Source organism: Nerophis ophidion, linkage group LG03 (assembly GCF_033978795.1).
Source record: "Nerophis ophidion isolate RoL-2023_Sa linkage group LG03, RoL_Noph_v1.0, whole genome shotgun sequence".
In the NCBI taxonomy this organism is placed as follows: domain Eukaryota; kingdom Metazoa; phylum Chordata; class Actinopteri; order Syngnathiformes; family Syngnathidae; genus Nerophis; species Nerophis ophidion.
In genome coordinates, this window is record NC_084613.1 from 21,559,261 (window position 1) to 21,569,610 (window position 10,350).

The following is a 10,350-nucleotide window of genomic DNA, read 5'->3' on the forward strand; positions in this document are numbered from 1 at the left end:
TGGGCAGCACGCAATTACACAGCGGGATGGAGCCCTTTTAGACACGCAACATTGTACAAGGACGGATAGCTGGCCGGTGAGGGCCGCTTTGATGACGATTCAGCACAAAGTGTTCCCAGTGTGTGTTTGCAGCCTGCAGAAATGCTACTGTACCCCAACCACAGCCTGGCAGACATGACACCACCACATGTCTTCCAAGCAAATGGGGAAAGGGGGGGGGTCATTAAAAGTGACCAATGTGCCGCAGCGTGTGGGCGGATGATACTGTCCACGATTTGATATCGCGCCGGTGAAAAGTGGAAATGACATCATGTATGCGCTGATTACACAACAGCTGGCAAAATACTAAAAAAAAAAAAACATCAAAAGGAGTCTTGATTTCTAAAACAAACAAATAAACATACCGGTCAAGTTACATCCTAGCAGGCACAAGACATGAAAACAAGATAGCTGAGATAGGCACCAGCGACCCCAAAAGGAATAAGTGGTAGGAAATGGATGGATGGATAAATTAGGTGCTGACGTTGCGCTAACTAAATGAACAACAAATGATACTAAATATCAGGGGTCTTAAACATGCGAATTGCGGTCCGCGAGACGTTATTTTGCGGCCCCCACCTTAATATGAAAGTTTAATGTTAGTGCGGCCCGCAAATTTTATATGAATGGTGCTTGACAGCGTTGTGTTATTTGGCTCCAAAATGGCTCTTTCAACGTTCTGGGTTGCCTACCCCTGCATTAGTGGAAAAGCGGCAAATGAGTGAAAGCGACAGAGACTTTGCCATTGAGTCGATGGTTTTCTTACGTGCCTGGCTGCAGTCACACCGCAGCACTTGTCCGTCAGTAATAACAGTCCCCGATAACTTGGACCAATTCAAACCGTTGTTTTTTTTTTCTTTATTGTTTAACTTGCATTGCCTCACACGATGAACACAACATATATTCCTATATGACGCCGGATAACACTCCGGGAGCCGTCACTTTTTTGCGCTCGCTATCCTGGTACTTTCCACGGCTATTATTAGCCGACCGCCGTGTTGCTGTAGGGAGGAAACGCGGAACGACACACATTGCGGAAATAAAATGATTCTCCTTGCGTCGGCTAAATACAAATATATTCCACAACCCCAAACATGTCTTTTTCAAAGCCTGCAGTGAAGAGAAGGGTTAGTGATGTGCAAAGACAATTCCAGGAAAAGTGGGGGATGCAATATTTCTTTGTTGAGCACAGGGGCACCCCGACGTGTCTTATTTGCAACAGAGAAAGGATACAATTTGAAACGTCATATACAACCAGACATGCTGAGGAGTATGCAACGTTTTTTTTAAAGAAATCTTTTCTTGCGGCCCAACCTCACCCAGACTCTGCGTCAGGCGGCCCCCAGGTAAATTGAGTTTGAGACCCCTGATAAATATGCTTCTTAAATAACTGTTATGTGTACAGGGAAAGGAGAAGATGGCACAGACAGGAGGGCGTTGTTTAAGCTGTATATTTATGTATACATACATTCAATAAATAAAAATAAAAAATTAAATGTGAAACTAATTAAAATTTGTGTAGGATAAAACCTGTTCCTGGGCCTGATCCGGTCCTCGGGCCGTAAGTTTGACACCCCTAGATGGTTAAAGGGGAACATTATCACCAGACCTATGTAAGCGTCAATATATACCTTGATGGTGCAGAAAAAAGACCATATATTTTCAAACCGATTTCCCAACTCTAAATGGGTGAATTTTGGCGAATTAAACGCCTTTCTGTTTATCGCTCTGGAGGCGATGACATCAGAACGTGACGTCACCGAGGTAATACAGCCGCCATTTTCATTTTCAACACATTGTAAACACCAGGTCTCAGCTCTGTTATTTTCCGTTTTTTCGACTATTTTTTGGAACCTTGGAGACATCATGCGTCGTCGGTGTGTTGTCGGAGGGTGTAACAACACTAACAGGGAGGGATTCAAGTGGCACCACTGGCCCGAAGATGCGAAAGTGTCTGCCGCCAGACCCCCATTTAATGTGCGGGAGTGTCTCCACATTTTACCGGCGATGACAGACATGGCACAGAGATGTATGGATAACCTGCAGATGCATTTGCAACGATAAAGTCAACTAAATCACAAAGGTGAGTTTTGTTGATGTTGACTTATGTGCTAATCCGACATATTTGGTCGCGGCGTGACTGCCAGCAAATCGATGCTAATATGCTATTTACCGGCGGTGCTAAAGCAGACATGGCACAGAGATGTATGGATAACCTGCAGATGCATTTGCAACTATATTACGTTTCCTTCCACCCGCATTCAATGCGAAAAAAACACTTAAGTTGCTCCATTGTCACAAGATGCAAAGGTCTTGATCGTTTTGTCCGCACATTTTACCGGCGATGCTAACGCAGCTATTCGGCCATGCTATGGCTGTGAATAGCGTCAATAGCTATTCGCTCAATAGCTTCAGTTTCTTCTTCAATAGTTTCATACTCCAACCATCCGTTTCAATACATGCGTAATCTGTTGAATCGCTTAAGCCGCTGAAATCCGAGTCTGAATCCGAGCTAATGTCGCTATATCTTGCTGTGGTATTTGCCGTTGTTTGTTTACATTGGCAGCACTGTATGACGTCACAGGGAAATGGATAGTCACATCGCAAATAGCGAAAATCAAGCACTTTAAAGCTTTTTTTAGGGATATTTGGAGACCGGTAAAATTTGGAAAAACAAATCGAAAAATACAAGCCACAGGGAACTGATTTTTATTGTTTTTAACCCTTTTTAAATTGTGATAATGTTCCCCTTTAAGAAACACCACTGTAAACTGTACACATTGGCACACAATGGCTGAATGAGAGGACGTCAACGTCGATAACAACAGGCAGAAACGCAGCAAGCCAAGCGTGGATTGGAATTGGCAGGAAGGCCGGTGGGTGCACCCTCCACCCCTCCCACCCCCACAATACCGTACAAAGCCCCCGAACGATGGGAAAAGGGGAAATTGGCAAAGCTAACATGGTCCTCTGCCATCGTTCTTTGGCCCCCCTCCCCTTGTTCCACAACAGATGCTATGTTCCATGAAGACACCGTCAGCTGCACAAGAATGGAACCAAATTTGTCGACAATGGCCTGCCGGGACAAGGGAAAAGAAAACGTAAAGTTAATGACGACACAGCGCCAAGCCCCCTCGCCAGGAGTAGACGTATCGCCATGGAAACACGCCCCGCCCCTCCCCAAATACTACTGCTATAGCGCACGCTCACTTGTCAGCTGCAGGCCAGGCGCTCGCTCTGGGCCCAGATGGCGACCAACTGCATAACTCACTTATGTGTCCGCCGCCTCTAAAGGAATGCCTACGGGCCGCTCCAATTCCACGGGGACGCCAGCAAAAGGACACGACAGGGCGAAGGACGCCATCTGCTCCCGAACACCTCCTCACGCCGTGGCTGTGTACCCAAATATCTGGCGACCCCTTGAACTGTTCCGCCAGAGAAGGGGGGCAGGGGGGCTCACTGAAAATGAAATGAATGTACATCATAAGGGAGGATGAAGAGGCCACATTGTAGACCTCAGGTGTGAAGGAAGTCCAGGATCCTGGTGCTGGCTCTCAGAAGGATAGAAATACTTGGGATGAATAGCAAATTCTGTACTTTTATTGGTACCAAGCAAATTCTATCTGTACGATACATATATATATATATATATATATATATATATATATATATATATATATATATATATATATATATATATATATATATATATATACCGCTTATCCCTTATATACATACATATATATACATATACACACATATTTATCCATCTATCTATCTATCTATATATATATATATATATATATATATATACATATATATATACGTACACGCACACACACACACACACATATATATGTATATATACATGGATATATACATGTACATGCATGCATATACACATACAGTACATACATATTGATGTGAGTATACACATACATATATACACACACGTATACATATATATAATATACATATGTACACACACACACACACACACGCACACACACACACACACACACACACACACACACACACTCACACACACACACACAGACGCATGCACGCACGCACACACACATAAATGTATATATGTAAAAATGTAACTAGGAAAAGTGGCAATCTTGACTAATAACACAAAGTTGCCATGCAGTCTGTTTTTTTCTTTAAATTTGATGAAAATATAATACTGCATCAAAATCAATGTTATGAATTATTGACCTATTCAAGGCTCCACATAATTCACATGAAATATTCCACTTTCAAATATTTTTTGCCATAAAAATAGTTTTTCTACTACAATAAGGGCGTAAAATAAGTAAATGTACAAAAACATAAAAAAAAATAAAATAAATACAATTACATTTGTAATGGATGGATAGACCTGAAGTTGATCTCGAGATTTACAGTAGGTGTTGAAAGCCAAAAATAAAAAATAATGTTTAACTTATTTTGACAGCAGAATTTTATTGTTCGTTTTTGTAAATCAAAATCAATGTTGTTATGAATCCATCCATCCATCCCTTTTCTACCGCTTATTCCCTTTTGGGGTCGCGGGGGGCGCTGGCGCCTATCTCAGCTACAATCGGGCGGAAGGCGGGGTACACCCTGGACAAGTCGCCACCTCATCGCAGGGCCAACACAGATAGACAGAATTATTGACCTATTCAAGGCTCCAAATAATTCACAATAAATATATCACTTTAAATGATTTTTTTCAGGGAAAATATTGCATGTTTTGAAAATGCCATAACAAGTTTTCTATGACAAGAATGACATAAAACAAATCAATATATAAAAACATAAAAAATAGATGAATAAATAAATAATAATAAACTTTTAATGGATGGATAGGCCAGAAGTTGATCTAGAAATGAAAAATAACACATAAAGTGAAAAATAACACATTTTTGTGGGATTTTCTTTAAAACCTGGCATTGTTCGAAACATAATAATGTATGTAAATCAATGATGTTATGACTTGATCCATTTTTATCAAGGCTCCAATTACTTTAGGGAAAATCGTTGCATATTTTGTGTTTTTGCCATACAAAACATTTTTTTTTTTAACAAAAATAGCATAATTCATAAAAATAACTTTATATCAGACAGATCTAACAGATCTGAAGTCAATTTTTTTTTTAAATATATATATATATATATGACTTAATTTTTTGGGGACCAAATTTGATGAGAGCAGTAAAAGTAAAAAAAAAACAACAACCCAAAAAAATCCATCTATATATTGGTTTTGAAAAGGTAAAATATCAAAATGGGCCCCGGATGTTTTCATTTTTCAGCTTGCGGCTCTCAGTGGCAAACATTTGGACTCCCTTGGATTTGGTATATGTTTAGTTTTTTTCCAATGTTTATGTAATCTGGTATATCGCTTGTTTACTTCAGTGCAAGTCAGCAGTTCTTCAACCTTTTAGCTGGAGCCAATGTATGTGGAGACACCGCTCAATCAATCAATCAATCAATCAATCAATCAATCAATCAATCAATCAATCAATCAATCAATCAATCAATCAATCAATCAATCAATCAATCAATCAATCAATCAATCAATCAATCGATTCATCCATCCATCCATCAATATAGGGTTCTACACCTTTTAGCTTCCTTTAAGTCCCCATCTTAGCAATACATAATGGACAAGTGCATTCAGCTTTCAGAAGTCCAGCATGTCTTTGGGATGCAATACAAATACTGGGACAGTCTTACCTAAAGTCCTGCACCTTAGTCTCGTGCGAGAGCTTTAATCCGAGCTCAAGTTGGCTACACTTAAATTGAAGAAGGTGGTCCGGGGCACGGCATGACTGCTCATAGAAAGACAGACTGAATTGCGATCGCTCCTCGCCAAGTTCTTCAGGATAAACAATACATTTCATATTAGGTATAAACAGAAGGACTCTAAATTTCCTCCAGGGATCAATAAAGTACTTTCTATTCTAGTCTATTCTAAAATAGTCCAAAAGCCAAAACTCACAGCACCCCCGTTTAGTGGGGCTGCGATTGATTTAACGCAATTGCTCCTCTCGCAAGTAATTAACGACAGCTGGACACCAGGTGCAATGACACTTTTGTCCACACAGCGCTGAAGCACGTCCGTGTCTTTGTTCCGAAACAAGTCCGGACCAGCACCTCCACCATGCCGACACCAGTGGAACAAATGGTACCAGTCCAAAAGGAGAGGCATTACGAGCGGGGAGGGGGGCTATGAAGTGTGTGTCCGAGCGTGCACGTACGTACACGTGCGTGTGTGTGAGTGTGTGTGAGCAGACGTGACGCAATCTGCGTGTGTGTGTGTGTGTGTGTGTGTGTGTGTGTGTGTGTGTTTTGCAGAGCTGAATGGCAATTGTGGCTTTTGAAAAGGAGGAGGTGGACCTTAGTGAGTGGGGGCATGTGCGTGTGTTTGTGTGTGTGGACCCATGTGTGTGTGTGTGTGTGTGTGTGTGTGTGTGTGTGTCACAACACCACCAGCATGGGTGAGGAGCGGCACACTGCCGGTTCAAGTATGCCCCCAAGTGACCGTTGTGAGAAGTCGATATGACAGACGACAACGTCTCATCAACTACACTTTCTTTTTTGTGTGTTTTTTTTGGAACAGTTACATTTTTTGTCAAGTCCGAAATGACGGAAAAATAGTACAAAATTCAGGAGGAGAGTGTGGAAAAAGGTCACCTTCGATAGCTCAGCGGTAGAGCGGAGGACTGTAGTGGCTGGTTGCTGAGATCCTTAGGTCGCTGGTTCAAATCCGGCTCGAAGGAATGACTTTTGGCTTTAGTGTGGAGGGTCCAAATCCCACTGAAAATAAACAAACAGCAAAGGGTTAAAATCTAGAAATCCAGTGCCTTTATGCAAGGCACCAAATGAGCGTTGATAGCCGCTAAATAGTTTGATACGATTTGGTCATAAGATGATGGATAATGCATCAACGAGTGTATACATGGGTTGCTTCCTCCAAAAAAGCTACCGGTTGCGTAATTCGATAGCCTTGTCCGTACCGCGTCAAAAAAATGCTACCTTAAGTTGTCGTTTCAAAAAACTCTCCCACTGTATCAATCAATCAATCAATCAATCAATCAATCAATCAATCAATCAATCAATCAATCAATCAATCAATCAATCAATCAATCAATCAATCAATTAATAAATCAATCAATCAATGTTTATTAATGTAGCCTTAAATCACAAGTGCCTCAAAGGGCTGCACAAGCCAGAACAACATCCGCGGTTCAGCGCCCACATAAGGGCAAGGAAAAACTCACAACCCAGTGGGAATGTCGTTGAGAATGACTATGAGGACCGCAAATGTGGAGACCGGATGCAATGGACGTCGGGTGGGTCTGACATAATATTGTGAAAGTCCAGTACATAGTGGATCTAACATAATAGTGAGAGTCCAGTCCATAGTGGGGCCAGCAGGAGACCATCCCGAGCGGAGACGGGTCAGCAGCGCAGAGATGACCCCAACCGATGCACAGGCGAGCGGTCCACACCGCATCCCGACTCTGGACAGCCAGCACTTCATGCATGGCCAACGGACCTGTGTCCCTCCACTCCACAAGGGGGACGGGGGCAGAGGAGAAAAGAAAAGGAACGGCAGATCAACTGGTCTAAAAAGTGGGTTTATTTAAAGGCTAGAGTATACAAATGAGTTTTAAGATGGGACTTAAATGCTTCAACTGAGGTAGCATCTCTAACTGTTACCGGGAGGGCAGTCCAGAGTACCGAATAGAAAACGCTCTATAGCCCGCAGACTTCTATTGGGCTCTGGGAATCACTAATAAGCCGGAGTTCTTTGAACGCAGATTTCTTGCCGGGACATATGGTACAATACAAACGGCAAGATAGGTTGGAGCTAGACCGTAGAATGTAAAATGACTGGCATTTGGTTATTTTGTTATTTCATAGGACTCTGATTTTCAAACTGTGGTAGCCAAAGTCGTACGCCAAATAAACACTTGATGAAAGTACAGTGTTTTGTTTTTCTTGTATTCTGGACAGGGAGGACGGTATGAAAGAAGAGTGACGGAAGCAATCTATGTCAAGGTTGAAAACCCCATCCCTGAACAGAGAAGGTGGTCTGCGACACCACCTGTCTCCCACATACAACACTGTCCTTTCAAGAATTCCTAAAAGACTCTGCGGATTTAGAATCATTCAGGTCACAGAAGATGACCAGAAGGCCATATGTAACATTTGTTAACAACTAAATAGAACGCTAACGTGGGTGAATCAGACTTTTTTCAATCAATCAATTAAATTAATCAAATCAATGTTTTGTTATATAGCCCTAAATCAAGGGTGGATTTTGGATTGCATCATGCATCATGCTTCGCAAAGGATTTAAATGGGTGTAATTCGGACTTTTTTTTTCATGGTGCATGGACATTTTATAAAATCCACAAATTGTGTCGTATTGTGTTGGTTCGATTTTTATAATTTTTTTGCACCATGACCAGAGACCAAGTTGTTTGCATTGGGTCATACAAGTGTATGCTGTGCTTAGTGCAATTCAAAGTATCAATGGTCTGTAGAGATTGTTCTGCCTCACAATACCTCAATGCTAACGAGGGGAAATTACACTCCAACTGGCGTTGGCTTTGACAGTTAGGATTGCTTGTTTGAATCCAAACAGTTGTGCTTGCCCAGGCACACCCTCCTGGTTTGGGAGTATACATATTCAGGGTTTCGCACCAGCCGCAAGACTAGATCCGACCAAACTGAGTCTATGGGCACAAACTGATGAAGCCTACTCGGATAAGAGGCAAAACATCTTCTAGGATTGAATGCCCTGAGATTTCAATGAACTGGATGAATGAGAACATCCAAAGACATAAATTCAAACACAGTGTTACTAATCAAACTGTGGCCAAAATATTAAACAAACGTGTTAAGTAAAATCGCTGACTTGTGTTTAATGAATACTTATGTCTACTATGCTACTGTACTTTAATGTTGTCATTATGGTGATACATGGAGAGCAAAGTTGTTTCTGAGGCGGTATTAGATGAAAAAAAGTACGTAGCACATTCTGACAGGCATATTTAGCCATCAAATAATGCCCCCACTACAGTTTTCCAGTCGAGCACAGTTCTTCCCTGCACACACAACCTTTGTTTTCAATGAAATTGCTATTGCCGTTTAAACGATGATAAAAAAATTTAGGCTACCATTATTATTGTCAATTCGGACTTCCTCAGGCTGTAATAGTCTGGTCAGAAGACACCATGACAGAAATATACTTTACAAATAGATGAGGCAATTCCTGAAAGAATTGCGTGTGAATGCTCCAATGCTGAAGTTTAACTGTAAGGTTGATAGAATGTAGTATGAATGTAAAAATAGTTTGAATGTTGAAGTTTGAATTTTCAGGAAAAGTGGAATTTGGTCTTTAACTTGGGAAAGTGTTAGTTTGAATGTCCAGGCTGAGTTGAAAGTGTTGAAGGTGGAATAGTTTGATTCGGTTGAAGAATGTGGGGATTGTGGAAAATTGGAAAATGGACAATTAATTTTGAATGTGGAAAATGAAAAAAAAAAAAAGGAAAAATGAAATAAGGGAAATCCGGGAATTTGTTTTTCGAATTGTTGAAGAATTCAGATGAAATATATATATATATATATATATATATATATATATATATATATATATATATATATATATATATATATATATATATATATACACATATATGCCTACATGTATATATACATATATATATATATATGCCTACATGTATATATACATATAGGTATATATATATATGTATACATATATATATATATATACATATATGTATGTATACATATATACATATGTATATCAATCAATCAATCAATGTCTACTTATATAGCCCTAAATCACTAGTGTCTCAAAGGGCTGCACAAACCACAACACAAATCACGTATATGTACATATATATATAATGTGCGTGTATATATATTTTTTGTATATATAAATATATATATATATACACACACACACATATATTTATATATATATATATATATATATATATATATATATATATATATATATATATATATATATATATATATATATATATACACACACACATATATGTAAATATATATATATATATGTATATAGACAAATATATATAATGTGTGTGTATATATATTTTTTGTATATATAACGTGGCTCACCTTTGGCAGCGTCTTCTCCCCGTCATCTTTGTCATAGCGGTGAAGCGTGCAAGGGCGGGAGTGGAAGAAGTGTCAAAAGAAGAATCTAACTGTTTTAATGACATTCAGACTTTACTTCAATCAATAACGGAGCAGCAT

At 39.9% G+C, this 10,350-nt stretch overlaps 1 non-coding gene across 1 annotated transcript; it reads left to right on the forward strand.

The window, feature by feature from the left end:
* Positions 1 to 6,722: 6,722 nt before the first annotated feature.
* On the forward strand, positions 6,723 to 6,809 carry trnay-gua (transfer RNA tyrosine (anticodon GUA)). The gene is given in 2 exon segments: positions 6,723 to 6,758; positions 6,774 to 6,809. It is a non-coding gene; the product is annotated as a tRNA-Tyr (tRNA).
* Positions 6,810 to 10,350: the final 3,541 nt, after the last annotated feature.